The sequence below is a fragment of the Serinus canaria genome, chromosome 18 (assembly GCF_022539315.1).
Source record: "Serinus canaria isolate serCan28SL12 chromosome 18, serCan2020, whole genome shotgun sequence".
Lineage (NCBI taxonomy): Eukaryota > Metazoa > Chordata > Aves > Passeriformes > Fringillidae > Serinus > Serinus canaria.
In genome coordinates, this window is record NC_066331.1 from 9,699,945 (window position 1) to 9,716,257 (window position 16,313).

A 16,313-nucleotide genomic window follows, 5' to 3' on the forward strand; every position below is an offset into this window, starting at 1 on the left:
TGGTGGCCTTGGAGTGCAGGAGGTGAGGGCAGAGGGAGCTGTGAGTTTGCTGGGGGCAGGGCCAGCCCTCAGTGCCATCAGCAGTGCCCAGCTGTGCTCAGGGCAGGTCCTGCCTCAGGATGTGCACCTGTCCCTGAGCTCAGGGCGTGGGGCCTCCTGCTTTATTGTCAACCACACCCGTGAGAGGCAGAGAGATACAAAAGGGTGCATGCAAGAGAAACAGGCAGAAAGCTGGAGGAAGAAGAAGCTGATTTTACAAAAAATCCAAAGAAGGCTGTAGGAAGTAAGAACAGACACAGCCAAATGTACAGTGAGAGTTGGTTCTTCAGGGACATGCCAGTCATTCCCCATCGGTGTCCTTTGGGACAGTGCTTTTGGACAAGTCATCAAAGAAACTCTCCAGGTGTCTCATGTGACCGTAGGGCTCGTTGACTCCTCAGTGGTGTGCATGACTTCTGCAAAATGGGGATGTCATGACTGGCTGTGACAGCTTCCGAAAGGGACAGAGGTATAACAGTGGGAGCAATTTCATGAGCTGAAAGGTTTTCCAAATTAACTTCATAGCCCTCAGCTCTCACTAACCTGTATACACAGAGCCCCATTCCCATGAGGTTTCTGGGAAAATCTTCTAGAGCTGAGTGTTCTCTCTGTCAGTGTGGTGAAGAGGTCTGTTGGAGCCATGTGGTGTGTGAGAGCTGGGCACTAAGGAACAGTCCTGACAGCCCTTCCAGCACACGGCCCCAGGCAGGCTCAGCTGTTTGCCTGCTCAAGAGAAACTGGCAGCAGCTGGTGGCAGCAGCTGAGGAAATCTAGGGTGAGGGAGATGGCAAATGTAGGGACACTGTTGGTGTCTTGTAACAGTGCTCTTTGTGACTGAAATCATCTCTGTCAAGGAACTGTCAGTCCTTCACAGTGCAGTGCACTGCAACTTCTGATGACTTTCTCAGAGATTGATGTTTAGGGTTTGTGAGGACCAGCGTCACAAACAAGAGTTGGAAAAGGAAAAAGAAAAAGGATCACCCTCTCTTGACTCTCCCATGGGAAAGATGCTGTGCTGAAAAACAATGGGAGAGGCATTAGGCAGGAGCTGGACAAAAAGCTGCTGGAGACAGGAGAGAGCACGGGCTGGATTTTATCAGGAGTCTCTACAGCAGTGGCCAGCCTCTAAGTTTGCAGATCCTCAATTCAGCATTGACAGCAGCTTCTCCCTTGTCCCAGACAGAAAAGTAAGGAAACTTCTTCTGCAATGCAATTGCCGAGGAAAACAAAACTCAAATAGGAACAAAACCACTGGCCATAGTGTGTATGCAGAGGAATCTACTACATTCTTTATTCACTAGACACTGGGGTGGGTACAAAGGCTCATGGCAGAAGGAAAGTGACCTAGAGGTTCACATTTTGTGCAGCCCTCAGGTCACTTTGCTGTCTCGTGACGTCCTCACTCTTCCTCTTCTATCCTCCTATGGAACTCGCGGCTCTTGGCTCGGAGCTTGTTGACCTGTGACTCTGCAATGTCAGCCCGCTCCTCGGCCTCCTCCAGCTCGTGCTGGATCTTGCGGAACTTGGACAGGTTGACATTGGACAGCTCCTCCTGTGTGGGGAAAGGGAGTCAGTAGTGAGGAGCCATGGGCAGGGGCTTTGTTCCTCTTACACCTTGGCTTTGTTGAGCTGAGGCTTTTCCCTTGGGGGAAGTCACAAATCTCCATCCTGTTTCTTCTACTGCTCACACATTAGCCTCACACAGAGCTCCTAATCCTTGCCTTTGAGGAAGATCTATTTTAGAAGGAGCATGATGGGATTTGAACAAAATTTTGCTTTGGAATGTGGGAAGGAAGCAAAATACGCAGCTGGAAATGTGATTATTTTTAGTGCAGAATCAAATGTTCATCTGCATCTGCAGATGCTTAAGTGGGGTTAGGAATTTATGAGAAACAATTATAAGAGGGCTCCTCTCATAAATTGCCTTAACTGAACCAGAAGCTCTGCTCTGTGCTGGACATTGTTTCCACAATGAAGAAATCGTACTCAGGTAATCTTAAATTCAGGGGCTGTAGGGCTTCCCTCAGTGTATCCCTGACTGCTGCATGCTTTGAAACAGGCAAAAGTTCCTGGTAAAATTATAAAAGCATAATAAAAAGTTATTTGGGAGGCCAATTACAAGACCTTCCCTGTCTGCTATAAAAACTTTTAAAAAAAGTTTCTTCCAAATTTCTTAATAGATTGTGTTACTGATATTAGGTCTAAGACTCCTTATAGGAGTCTTAGGTTGCTTTGTGGTTCTAATGCAAAAAATCTAGGTGCATTTGCCCTCCTCAGTAATCTTCTTAGTGATTCATTGGCAAGTCTGATTTTTGATCCTTTCAGAGAATTAGGAGAACTTCATTACTGATGAGTGGCATCTTCCAACAATCTTGTATCTATCTCCTCAATGGCCAAACTACCCTCTGGGAAAGTCATTCTTGCCAAGCACTCAGAGAGATACTTACGGCCTCTTCAGCTTGTCTCTTGTAAGATTTCACTTTCATTTGCAGCTTGTCCACCAGATCCTGCAGCCTCAGGACATTCTTCCTGTCTTCCTCAGACTAAAGCAGTTGGTAAACAGAATAGAGAGTCAATTCTTGGCTCTGCATCACGTGAGATTACCAATTGCCCTTGGGGATGGTGTGGACAGAATGTGACTCACTGTGAGAAAGCCCAGTGAGAGCAGGAGAGCTCCTGCCTTACCTGGTAGGTGAGTTCCTTCACCCTCCGCTCGTACTTGCGCACACCCTTCACGGCTTCAGCGCTGCGCTTCTGCTCAGCATCAACCTCCCCTTCCAGCTCCCGCACCTGCAAGGACAAGCCCATCCCTGCAGCTGCCCTGGCAATGTCTCTCCAAGGAGGGACACGCTCACTCAGGCACAGCCCCAGCCCTACACACCCTGGCCTCCAGCTTCTGGATCTGCTTCTTCCCTCCCTTCAGTGCCAGCTGCTCAGCCTCTTCCAGACGGTGCTGCAGGTCCTTCACTGTCTGGTCCAGGTTCTTCTTCATCCTCTCCAGGTGGGCACTGGTGTCCTGCTCCTTCTTCAGCTCTTCTGCCATCATGGCCGCCTGATCAGGGCAAACGGTCAAAGCCATTTTGGGAGTGGAGATATTTTCGGGAGAGTACAGTCATCCTCAGCAATGCTAGGAGCACCCAACTCACATCAGTGATGGCCTTCTTGGCCTTCTCCTCAGCATTGCGGGCTTCCTGGATGGTATCCTCCATTTCACCCTGAATCTGGGAAATGTCTGTTTCCAGCTTCTTCTTGGTGTTGATCAGGCTGGTGTTCTGTGCAATGGGAAGGAAATGGCAAGAGTTGAATTCTAAAACCTGCCATAATAAACCTTCTGCCTGAAGGTTTAGACTTTCCCCTTCCAGCTTCCAATTCTTTCTCTGGAATTATTCTTACAAAAGTTGTTTACAAAATGTCAGAAATGGGATTGGGGAACTGATGCAAAACATGCCTCTCCTTGGGTAGAGGAGTTATAAGGCCTTTCTAGTACTGATGGTTCTCCAGTAAATTCCATCCCTATGTGTTTGGTCAGTGTCAAGAGCTTTTTGTTCCCCACCCTGACCTGGGTGTGGAGGAGCTGCACACGTTCGGCAGCATCCAGAAGCTCCTGCTCAGCCACTTTCCGCGACCGCTCCGTCTGCTCCAGGGCTGCCCGAAGCTCCTCAATTTCAGCCTGCAGCAGGTTTGCTCTGCGCTCCACCATGGCCACCTGCTCCTTCAGGTCATCCTTTGTCCTAAGTGCATCGTCCAGATGGATCTGGGTGTCCTGGAAAGAAAGAGAAAAGAAATTATTAGGTGTCAGTCACTTGAGTGGCAGAAATATCAGGCTCTCATTTCTCTTTCCATTACTTTGCTGACCGGACCTTGAGCACAGCCTGGGTGTTTCTCAGGTTCTTCTGTGCCTCTGCAGCCTGGCGGTTGGTATGGCCCAGCTGGATCTCCATTTCATTCAGGTCCCCCTCCATCTTCTTCTTTAGCCTCAGGGCTTCATTCCTGCTCCTGATCTCAGCATCCAGGCTGCTCTGCAAGGACTCCACAACTCGCAGGTGGTTTCTCTTTAGCTGCTCAATCTCTTCATCTTTCTCTGCTATCTTCCTGTCAATCTCAGCCTTCACTTGGTTCAGCTCAAGCTGCAGGCGCAGGATCTTCCCCTCCTCATGTTCCAGGGAGGCCTGGACAAGTGGACACAAGTATTAGTAACACCAATAAACCTACTGTTTGTTTTTTAGAGAATGATAGGATATTTCTAGATACCTCAGCTCTCTGCCCTCCCCAGCCAGAAGAGAGGATAACCCAGGCTTTGTTAGCCCTTTTTTCTCATTTCTTTACTGCAGACACCAGTGACTATGTCATGTACCTCAGCTTCCTCCAGAGCAGCCTGGATTTCAGATTTCTCCTGCTCAATCTGCTTCTTCACTTTCTCCAGCTCATGAATTGCCTTTCCTCCCTCTGCAATCTGCTCCGTGAGGTCAGAAATCTCCTCTGTGGGAACAAAGATCAATGGCTTGGTCAGGCACAGAGCAGAATGGGAAGGGCCCTGTCCTACCATGGTGACAGGCATCTCTGCAGACCTGCAGGTACAGACCCATGAACAATGGTGGTAATGGCTGATAGAAAGGCCAGTGAGGAGCAGAGGGCCAGGACTTACGCTGCAAGTTCTTGTTCTCCCGCTTCATTGTTTCCAGGTGGTCCAAGGACTCCTCATAGGCATTCTTCATCTTGAACAGCTCCGTGCTGAGAGAGCGCGACTCCTTCTGCGAGGCCTCCAGCTCAGCCTGCGTTTCCTCATACTTCTGCTTCCATTCTGCCAGGATCTGAAGAGAAACGGGCAGTGAGTAGGGCTGGGGCCATCACGGGGCCATGCTCTGGCCAGGAGGGCTGGTGCTGGAGGCCAAAAGACCTTGTCAAAGTTCTTCTGCTTCTTATCCAGAGCAGCGCAGGCAGCATTGGATCTCTCCACATCAATCATCAGGTCTTCCACTTCATTCTGCAGCCTCTGCTTTGTCTTTTCCAGGGAGGCACATTTGGCATTGACAGCCTCAACCTGTTCCTCTGCATCCTGCAGGCGCTGGGCCAGCTTCTTCCTGGGAGAGATAAGGTCAGATCACATTATACTGAGTATCAGTGCATGCTTTTGAGTAGTGTGCCTACTCAATTTGCAGTTTGCAGTCACACAGTGCTAAGGGCTACATTGATGCTGTCCTTAGGCTTTGCTTTTACTATAGCACTATGTATATTTTAGGATAAAGTTTCTCATTTTCTATTGCTCTTCCGAAAATCAGATCCATGACTTATTCCTCATAATATAGTGATCTTTCCCTTGCAATGTCACCTTTGAATTTTCAGTTCTCCTTTTCTGCTTTTTCTATCACCACATACTTGGCCTCCTCGAGCTCCTCCGTGCGCTGAATCGCGTCCGTCTCATATTTGGTTCTCCACTGGGCCACTTCACTGTTGGCCTTGGACAGGGCTCGCTGCAGCTCCCCCTTGGCCTCCTGCTCCTCCTCATATTGTTCCCGGAGCAAGTCACAGTCGTGGCGAGCAGACTGCAGGGCGTGGGCCAGGGCGTTCTTGGCCTTGAAAGACATTTGGGTTGGGACAGTTAATTTCCCGTGGGATAGTAAAATGTTAACTTGATGATAGTTGTTGCAAATTCTTGGATTATGACATTTAAAGTCAGACCGAGAAAAAATGGCATATTCATTCCATGTTTTAAGAATCTAGAATGCCTTTTCAGGAGAGATTATGGGTAAATTGTAAATGACTGCTATACAGCTGCAAATCATTGAATCCTTTTAAGTATGTTCTAACATTTCAGCTGCCACTGTGAAAAAGTAGACTAAGATGTGCAATTTCCTTTTAGATATATCTCAATTAATTTTTATCTGTCATCATAAATTGATTAAAGACTTGAAATTGTTTTTCCTGTCTCAGTATCCACATTGGGAGGGATGTCTTCCTTAGATTTTACACCACAGAGGGAGGAGGAAAAATTTCTCACCTTGCTTGATAGCTCAAAAATTAAAAGGATACAGCAAACATTCTAATTTTATGTGAGAGTAGGAAACATAAAGTAAACAGATTCCCAATCCAAAATTAACCCCCTACAGGAAGTAACTTTACCTTTATTTCTTCCTCTAAATGTCTCTTTAGTTCCTCAATCTGTTGAGTGAATGCCTGTTTGCTTCTGGATAATTGAGATATCAAACCATCTTTTTCTTCCACCTGACGTGAATATTCACCTAAGAAGGTTTTCAGACAGATTGCCATTCAGAATCAATATCTAATCAATATTTATTTAAAGCACAGTAGACCAGCTTACAGAGACTAGATCAATTTGAGTAAAGCATCAATCTTTTTTTGTTATCACTGGTTAGAGTTGTTCCATTTTGAGGGGATATAGGAGTGTATTACCTGACTCTGTCTGCAGACGAGCTCTTTGAGCATTGAGGTCATTGATCATGCGCTGATGTTCTTCTTCCCTGGTCTTAATTCACTCAGCTGATCTTCCAGAGTGCGGCACATCTTCTCCAGGTTTGCCTGTGCATCAAAGTAATGTTAAAAAAAAAGGCTACCACTAAATTCTAGCATGCTGTTCTCAAGGTGAAAAACAATGCAACTGGATGAGACAGCAGAATATAATCAGAATCAAAATCATGTATTAGGGCGTGTATAATAGGGCAGTAACATGACAGAAGCACCATACCTTGGCTTTGGAGACAGACTCCATGTTGCTGGCCAAGTCATCAATCTCCATCTTCAGCTCACTCTTCTCCTTCTCCAGCTTCTGCTTCACGCGTTGCAGGTTGTCGATCTGCTCGCCCAGCTCAGCTGTGCTGTCTGCGTGCTTCTTGCGCAGGGCGGCAGCCGTGGCTTCGTGCTGCAGCGTGGCCTCTTCCAGGTCACGGCGCATCTTCTGGAACTCTGCCTCACGCTTCTTGTTCATCTCAATCTGAGCTGCTGTGGCCCCTCCTGCTTCTTCCAGGCGCTCGCTGATCTCCTCCAGCTCCCTGGACAGGTCAGAGCGATGCTTCTCTGCTTTAGCGCGAGAGGTTCGCTCTGCCTCAATTTCCTCCTCCAGCTCCTCAATGCGGGCCTGCAGAACAGCAGGGACCCTTCACAGCTGTGCCCTCCTCCTGCCTGAGCTGAGCCTGAGCAAGGCAGGGGAAGGAACAGACACTTGCCTGCAGCTCCTTGATCTTCTTCTGAAGTTGCACACCCAGGGCTTGTTCATCCTCAATGTTGCTCTGGATCTGGCTGATTTCAAAGTCTTTCCTTTGGGCCAAGTGAACCATGTTAGAGCTCCAAGAAAAAAGACAAGTGCTGCAGCCCAGCACTCAGGTGCCCCAGAGCCACACTTACTTCTTCAGTTTCTCATCCAGCTGCTGCTTATCATTCTCCAAATCCATGATGCTGTCCTGGGCCAGCTTCAGGTCTCCTTCCAGTTTCCTCTTCGCTCTCTCCAGGTCCACACGCAGTTTCTTCTCTTGCTCCAGGGACCCTTCCAGCTAAACACAACAAAACCATCAGGACCCTGCCAGCCAGCTTGGACTCCATACCTGTCCTGTTCCTGCTCTATGTCTGCGTGCTTACATCATCCACTTGCTGTTCCAACTTGCTTTTGGCTTTGGTCAGAGTATTGACTTTGTCTTCCTCTGCCTGCAGGTCATCCAGGGTCTGCTGATGGGCCTCTTGGAGGGCTTTCCTCTCCTTTGTCAGCTTCACAATGGTCTCATCCAAAGCTGCCATCTCCTCAGTCAGGTTTTTCACCTTTGAGAAGAAGGGAACAAGCACAGACAGAAAATGGTGCTTAAAACTTTCTAACAAGACAAGTTTTTCCAGAGTGTGAGTGACAGGTTCTACCTCATACCTTGTTTTCAGTGGCATGTTTTTCCTTCTCCACCTTGGCCAGTGTTAGCTCAAGGTCATCAATATCTTTCTTCAGCTCTGAACATTCATCCTCCAGCTTCCTCTTCTTGGCTGTCAGATCAGCATTAATTTCTTCTTCATCCTCTGCCCTTTCAGTCACCTCCTTAATTTTGGCTTCCAGCTGGATTTTGGTTTTGATGAGCTGGTCACACCTTTCCTCAGCATCAGCCAAGCTATCTGCTTCCTGTTGGGGAGACAAAATTTTGTGGATTCTAATGTTTTGAACTTTCTCTGCTCTGACTCTTTTATCATTGAGTAGCAGCTGAACCTGACCTTCAATACCAGCAACAGAAGGATCTTAACTGCTAGTTAACCAAGCAAAGGGAGGATAGCTTTTCCTGCACCTGCATTCACAAATACCACTTTCAAGTGTTGTTTGCATTTTGCCACAAAATTAATTCATTGTTCTACATCATTTCGAGAATTTACATTTGCCTCCTTCCTCTGAAGACAAGAGCACCAACTCCCAGTTGAAACTCTTTTTCAGAGTGCTTACCACATCACTGCCAGAACTTGTTTCCTCACCTTCACATTCGTATGATGGATAATTTCCCAAATTTATGACTTTTGGTCTTCTGTAGTCTGATCTTCTGTTCATAAAGAACAGTCTGAATGTATAGACTTATTTTCTGAGTGATAAAAGAAAGGTGATAAACTCACAGCTTGCACTTGGAGCTGCAGGTCATTTTTCTCCTGCACAAGTTTCACCATTTTCTCTTCCAGCTCCTTCCTCTTTGCCTCAGACTTTGCAAGCTCTTCCTTGGTTTTCTCAAACTCTTGTTTCATGTTGGCCATCTCCTTCTCAGACTCTGCACTCTTCAGCAAGGGCTTGATCTTGAAGAACAGCTTCATCCATGGCCAGTGTTTGACATTCATGAATGCACGAATGTTGTACTGAATACAGAAGATGGATTCCCTGAGGAATAATTAAAATGCACAATGAATATTCTCAGTCTGATGAGTGTCAACCGTTCCCCCCAAGCTGAATGACTCTTTAACTGAAGAAGAGGAAGGTGTACCTGCGCTCCACCATTCTCTGGTACTCCACCCTCATTAGGAAGCCTCTGCACCTGGCCTGGGTGCGGGTGATGAGCTGTGCCAGCTTCTCGTCCCTCATCTCCTCAAGGATCCCTATCAGCCCAGCTTTGAAGAACACCTTGAGAGAGGGAACGTTGCAGCACATCACTGTCAGGTAGAGAGAGCAAAGCCCAGGCAGGCAGTGAATGGGGGAGGGATTTTTACCTTGGTGTGTCCAAATTTGTACTGGGTGTGGTCCACATCGATTGACCCAAGGAGCTTCTCAGAAGCCTTCTTGCTATCGATGAACTGTCCCTCAGGGATGGCACTGGCATTAAGCACCTTGTATCTGTGGAATCCAGAGAAGATAAGGCTATTTTTTTCCAAGCAACACGCAGTAGCCTCTAAACCCCATCAACTGTTTTTGAAAATAGAGCACAGCCTAAATGGACCCATGAATGAACCAACATTGCTTTTAGTCATGCTGACAAGCACAGAGCTCTCACCTCTGTTTGAAGTCAGCATAGAGGACTCTGCTGGGGAACCCTTTCCTGCAGATCCTGATCCCTTCCAGCACGCCGTTACAGCGCAGCTGGTGCAGCACCAGCTCGTGCTCCATGGCACCTGGCAATGCAGAGCACAAATGAGTGGCACAGATTGCAGTGCAGAGGGGAATGGATGTATCAGAGCAAGGATCTTTTAGCTTGGGGCTCTTACCAGGTGTTTTAGTCTCATTGGGGATGATGCAGCGCACAAAGTGGGGGTGAGTGCTCCGCAGGTTGGTCATCAGCTTGTTGAGATTCTCCTAGAGGAACCAGTTACCAGTGTGAGTTTCCTTGTATCGAGTGTTTGATGCACCAAGGTAATGATTTCACAACTTCTCAAGCTTGGTTTTAGAGCATTTAGATAAAGCCACAGAAATCAAAAATTTTCTTCTAATTGAAGATACTGAGCACCAGAGTGAAATACTACAGTGCTGCTATTGGTTCTGCAAAAACTTATATATAATTTCACATGTTCACAAAAAATAAATTACTTAGATTTTTCACATTCTTCCTTCAGAAGTCAATCTACTTTAGTTTTAAAAAACCGGGTATTTTTTACAATGAGATATATATCTCCTTGGAAATTATTTTCAACTCCTCAACAGAAATGCAGGATTACTAATATTACCATTCTAGATGACCCAAAGACATAAAAATATGAATATATGAATGATATCTGCTAATAAAAAAATAATAAGAGAGAAAAACACCACAAATTAGATTTCCATGATTTTGAACAATGAATGCTTCTTTTGGAACATATTTGCAATGTTAAAATTGACCCTGGAAAACCTGATGTGAAATTCCCAAAGAAATTTACCCCCTTTATAGTAATATAAAATAGCTCTTTCAAATTTAATATTAGGTCACCCCCTTTCTTCACATTTCAGTGATAACAGATACAGTACTATACCCGGAAAAGAGCTGAGACAGTCTGGAAGGAAGAACCCTTCTTCTTTCCTCCCTTCTTGCCACCACCAGCCTCTACAGTTTGAATAAATGTAAACAACATTTTAAAATTACCATGAAACAATTTAAATGTTTTAATCGTTATGGCTTTAATTCTGTGACAAGTCTCCCACATTAAAAATACCATTTCCACAAACACTGACCTGCATCTGCTCCACCATAGTTGGCAAAGAGTAAAGCCAGGGTCTTCACAGATGATTTCTGGTACAACCCAATGACAGTTTCATTCAGAGGGTCCTTGTTCTTCTCCAGCCACCCAGAGATGTTGTAATCCACTGTGCCAGCATAGTGCACCAGGGAGAAGTGAGCCTCAGCCTTGCCTTTGCCAGGCTTGGGCTTCTGGAAGTTGCCGGACTTGCCCAGGTGCTGGTCATAGAGCTTGTTCTTGAAAGAGGTGTCAGTTGCCTTGGGGAACATGCACTCCTCTTCCAGGATGGAGAAGATGCCCATGGGCTGGGAGCGATTATGACAGACAAGAGGGAGAAACAGATTAGAAAGGAGACATCTCTTGGTTGGAAAGTTGCTGAAGTAAAAAAAGAAGCTGCTCCCATGGTGGCTTTAAGTCAGAGAAAATTAATTAGGGCTTAACTTTTTTCATTGTTGCTGTTTCATTCAGAATTATGGAAATTCCTTTGCAGAAGAAATTATTATAGATATGACAGTGTGAAATACTGATCTCTCCATAAAACCTGTTTACTGGTAAGTACTTGGAGAACATGACCTTTTTCACTTAATTTTGTAATTTGGCAATGAATTCTCTAATCGAAAGTTTTCATATCTGTGTAATGATCTCCAAAAACACTTTTACCCTGTTGCCACTTTCACAGAGTATATGTTTAAAGAAGCCAAAATATTCTAACATGCTTCTTAGTTGTTTCTTTTTGCAAGCATAGAATACCCAATTTTTTTTAAACTTGAACTGGAAGGATACCTTCTCAATGAGCTCAATGCAGGCAGCCAGGTCCATGCCAAAATCAATGAATGTCCATTCAATCCCCTCCTTCTTGTACTCCTCCTGCTCCAGCACGAACATGTGGTGGTTGAAGAACTGTTGCAGCTTCTCATTGGTGAAGTTGATGCACAGCTGCTCAAAGCTGTTGTACTGCCAGACATAAAGACATACAACACTTTCAAGGATCAGAAAAAATACCAAGGTGTTTTCTTGTACAATCCTAATTCACCAAGTCTTATACTTTAAGTACAAGTCACCCTCCTATGTAGTTTTCCTTTGCAATATCTCTAGGATATTTAGAAAAGAGAAGTCTCTAATTTAGAGCAATGAGAAGATTATCTTGTTTTTCAGGATTAAAAATATGATTCTAAAAGCCCTACAAAACAGTGTAGGGAGATAATCACTTCTATGAAATATATTTCAAATTTCTCAATTACAGTTCTACAAAAGTGCTTGGAAAGCTTTGCTCCTTACATCAAAGATCTCAAAGCCAGCAATGTCCAGGACACCAATGAAGTACTGCCTGGGCTGCTTCGTGTCCAGCTGTTGGTTGATACGAACAACCATCCACAGGAACATCTTCTCATAGACAGCCTTGGCCAGGGCACCCACTGAATTGTTCACCTAAAGCATAGAGAAAGCTTTGGAGGTTACTATACACAGCACAGGAAAATCAGTGGGAACCATCACAGCATGCTCCACTTTACCATGTTTCTTCTACCTGCTGAACAGTTTGGCCTTTGGTCACATATTCATTCCCCACTTTGACTCGTGGGTAGCAGAGGGCCTTGAGCAGGTCTGCTGAGTTCAGACCCATCAGGTAGGCAGCCTTGTCAGCAACTATCACCAGAAAAGAGAGAAGAGTTGATATTCAAAAATTCCTAAATGTCAGTGCTTGACAGTCCCAATAATGTTCTCCACAAGTATCTGTCAAAGCTACAAAGCTAATTTCTCTTTTTGTGTTCAGAACTCAGAGTCTCTAACTCCTCCTGAGCTTCAGATTCTGCAAGCATTCTTCAAGAGACCTCATTGCCTTTATCCTCTTCCAGGTGCCAGTATGAAACTTTGAACTTTCTAGTCATATAGCAGGAGGATTTATCACTCAGAAAGATGGAGCTATGGACAGTCATTCCTGATATGACAGAGACTAATGAAGTACACATCTCATGTCAGGGTTCTTTCCAGTAGGTGAGGGTGAGAAGGAGCACAGCCTTCTGTCTTGTTAGGGCTGCTCCATACTACAGCAGAAGTTGCAAGGGGTATTTCACCTTAAGTATGATTAGCAATGTTACAGCAACTGACATGGAAGTCTCCTGGCTTCCTGTTGGTGTACACTAGATCTCTTATAAAGGAGTCACAGAGGAAAAAGTACATGTATCATTAAATTAGATAAATGCCTCAACTGGCATTTAGTCATGGACCAACTACTGTTATTTTTAGTTTACACATTTAAAGCCTGAAATCAGCCTAAGTCCTTATGTAATAAAGACTATCTCTTTTGAAAAGTTTGCTCACTGCTGATACCTTCTGTGCCATCAGGCTCTGCCTGCTCCTCTCGTTGTTTCTGCTTGAACTTCAGGTTCCCATAGTGCATGACAGCCCCTGTCAGCTTGTAGATGGCTGTTTTCTCGTCAGCACTAAAGCCCAGGATGTCAATGGCACTCTGGCAACAGAAAAACAATGTACATATAGCAGGGCTCAAGTCCACCAGATGATCATGTGGTAAACTTACTCACATCTGTGGCCATCAGCTCCTCCTGATCATCAATGCTGGGGACTGTGATCTCACCTTGACTGACAAAGTGGAAATCATAAGGGTTGGTGGTAATAAGAAGCATGTCTGAAAACAGCAGAAGGAGAAAAACAAGCTTAATTTAGTTTCCAAAATAGAAAATGAACCATTGCTCAGTGATCTTCCTTACAAAAAAGTTACTGATCTTTCCTACCAATGAGCTCTGGCTTCTTGTTGGACATGATCTGATAAAAGATGTGGTAGCTCCTTTCCGCCTTGAGCTGGAAAGTGACTCTGGACTTCTCCAGCAGATCTGGCAAGGAAGGTAGAAAGAGTTAGGCACTTGTGGGAATGTATATGGAGATGGGAATGTGGGAAGGGATGGGAGCAATCCAGGAGAATCTCTTACAAGTTTCAATGTCAGCAGAAGCCAGTTTGCCTGTGGCACCAAAGTGGATTCTGATGAATTTGCCCTGAAAGCGGCAGGAACGTCAATTGAGATTTATTTTACTAATCTGGACAGCAAGAATATTCAAATTGGTGTTGACAGTTGTACCAATTAATAACTCACAAAGCGTGAGGAGTTGTCGTTCCTCACGGTCTTGGCATTTCCAAAGGCCTCCAGCAGTGGGTTGGCGCTGATGATTTGATCCTCAAGCGTTCCCTGCAGGGTGATAATTATCCTTTTCCAGTTATCCTTTCCAATAATCATGTCATGACCAAAGAAAAGCATTGATCCCAACATGTATCTTGCTGTCCAGATTGGTAAAATAAGTCTCATTTGACTTACCTGCATTTTGCCTGATGAATTTTCCTCCTTCTTCTTGTCCCCACTGGCTGCAATTGTTGCAAAGTACTGGATGACACGCTTTGTGTTCACAGTCTTCCCGGCCCCGGATTCTCCGCTGCCAAAGCCAAGAGAGAAGCAGAGGGTGCGTGGTCAGGCAGGAGGTGCCCTGGCACCGGGCAGCCCCAGGGACCCACGCAGGGGGTACCTACGTGATCAGGATGGACTGGTTCTCCCTATCTGTGAAGAGACAGAGGTAAGAAACAGAGGTAAGAAAAGACAAATAAGAAATTCAAGAACTAGGAGAAAAATAAGAACTGAATTTTCCAGAGGATCAGGAACAGTAAATAGCAAAAAAGTGCCCAGGCAATTCTAGTGGGTACTTTTACTGCTGTCAGCAGTACTGCAGCTCTTAGCAACTGGTTCTATAAAGGGATCACTGCAGAAAAACTTCAGTAGTCTTATGCCTTTCCTGACATTGCTTTTCCATCAAGCTACTTATTTCTCTTTTAATAGGCAAGGGAAATATTGTGGTTGTAATTGTTTTGTATGTAAATTCTTCTGAAGCTAAAAGTCTCTAGAATAATCTTATCAAAATTTGGAGGCATCATTAATTACAGAAACATCTGACCAACATCTTTCATCCTTTTTCACCTCTATTTTTTTTATCCCTATATATACAGAATGTATAATGCATATATTATGCATTCTTGAGATTATACATGGACAATATTCGTTTTTTATTTTTCTATTCTGAATGTATTTCCCAGAGTCTAAGAAAAGAAAGGAGAAGTTCTAAAATCCTGCACACCTTTCATTTCAATGCATATATAAGGAAGAGAAAATAAGAGGTGAAAGGAAGAGGGAAAAGTGGCAAGAATTTTTTTTAAGTTGCCCACTTCAAATGCTAAAAGCTTTATTTTTCCCTTGATATTTTTTAATGAAGCTTACTTTTCACTATACATTGCAATTGATTTATAGATGCAGCGACAAACCAGTGCGCGAGTTCCAGAGATCATTGAAGGCTGTATGTAATTTAGATCACATGGCCATCATCTACATAATGAAATCTATTTGCATATTAAGTGAGTCAGGTGAGGCTTACATACCACTTTTAGGTAGAGCTCTCTGTTTTATTTGTCAGCACTGATGCTTGAAAACTTAAATTTTTATTATACACATCATTTATAGGATATAAGGTCTGCACCACAAAATAGGTGATTTCTTTCCAGTGAATTTACACCCTCTAGGTTATGTTCAGGTCTTTAGTGATTCTAATGGGAGCACTGGCACTCAGCTTTCACGGACCATTAGAGTTAAGTGCATTAATCTTCCATTAATTTCACACACACTTTTTTTTTTTAAGTGTGGCACCATATTTCCAGAGAATACCCTACATTTCCCTCTACAGATAGACAATTTCAAGAACAGCTCAAAGGAAATCAAGCACTCACCAGTCAGCATGGACTGATAGGCGTTGTCAGAGATGGAGAAGATGTGTGGAGGGGCCTCCTGGCGCTTCTTGCCTCGGTAGGCCAACACCACCTCGGGGTTGTACACCGGCAGCCACTTGTAGGGGTTGACGGTGACGCAGAAGAGACCCGAGTAGGTCTGCAAGGAAGGGACACAGCACCTTGGCTTCCCCTGAGCCTGGCCCAGAAGCTCCTGAGGCTGCCCAGAGGAAGCTGCTGCTGCCACTTACGTAGATCATCCAGGCTGCGTAACGCTCTTTGAGGTTGTACAGCACAGCGGGTTCGTGCAGGTGGGTCATCATGGCCATGTCCTCGATTTTGTCATACTTGGGAGGGTTCATGGAGAAGACTTGGTCTTCCTTCACAGTCAGGGTCTGCCAAGGAAACAAAAGATCCACATGTGTCACCTAAAAGCTCAAAGTGGAGATCAAATGTTGTCCTTCAGCCTTGTTTTTGACTCACCTCTCCCCCTTCAGTCTTGACAGTGACTTTGCCTGACTCCCTGCTCGTGATTGTCCCTTTCACAAAGGATTCTTTGGGATGAGCCACAAAGACCGATGACTTGGCATCGAAAGGTTTATTCTGGGCTGCAATCCTCTCCTTCTCCGATTTTCGGAGGTAAGGAGCTGCCTCCCCAAAAACAGCCATCTCAGCATCTCCAGAGGCCATGTCTGTCCTCTAATGAAATCTTGTCAGCAGAGGTGCCTTGTGAAGAACAAAATGTTGTTGGACATCAAGAAGAATAATACAATTAATACCAATGAGAAAGCTCCTTGCTTCTTGCTCTTTAGAAAATAAATTCCTAGTTAGACTCCAAAATAAACTCTTAGCAAGAAACCAATTAAATCCACTTTGTTTTGAAGTTAAAAGTACC

At 44.9% G+C, this 16,313-nt stretch overlaps 1 pseudogene; it reads right to left on the bottom strand.

The window, feature by feature from the left end:
- Window positions 1-1,438: 1,438 nt before the first annotated feature.
- Window positions 1,439-16,108, bottom strand: LOC103825319 (myosin heavy chain, skeletal muscle, adult-like; annotated as a pseudogene).
- Between the last annotated feature and the right edge of the window lie 205 nt (window positions 16,109-16,313).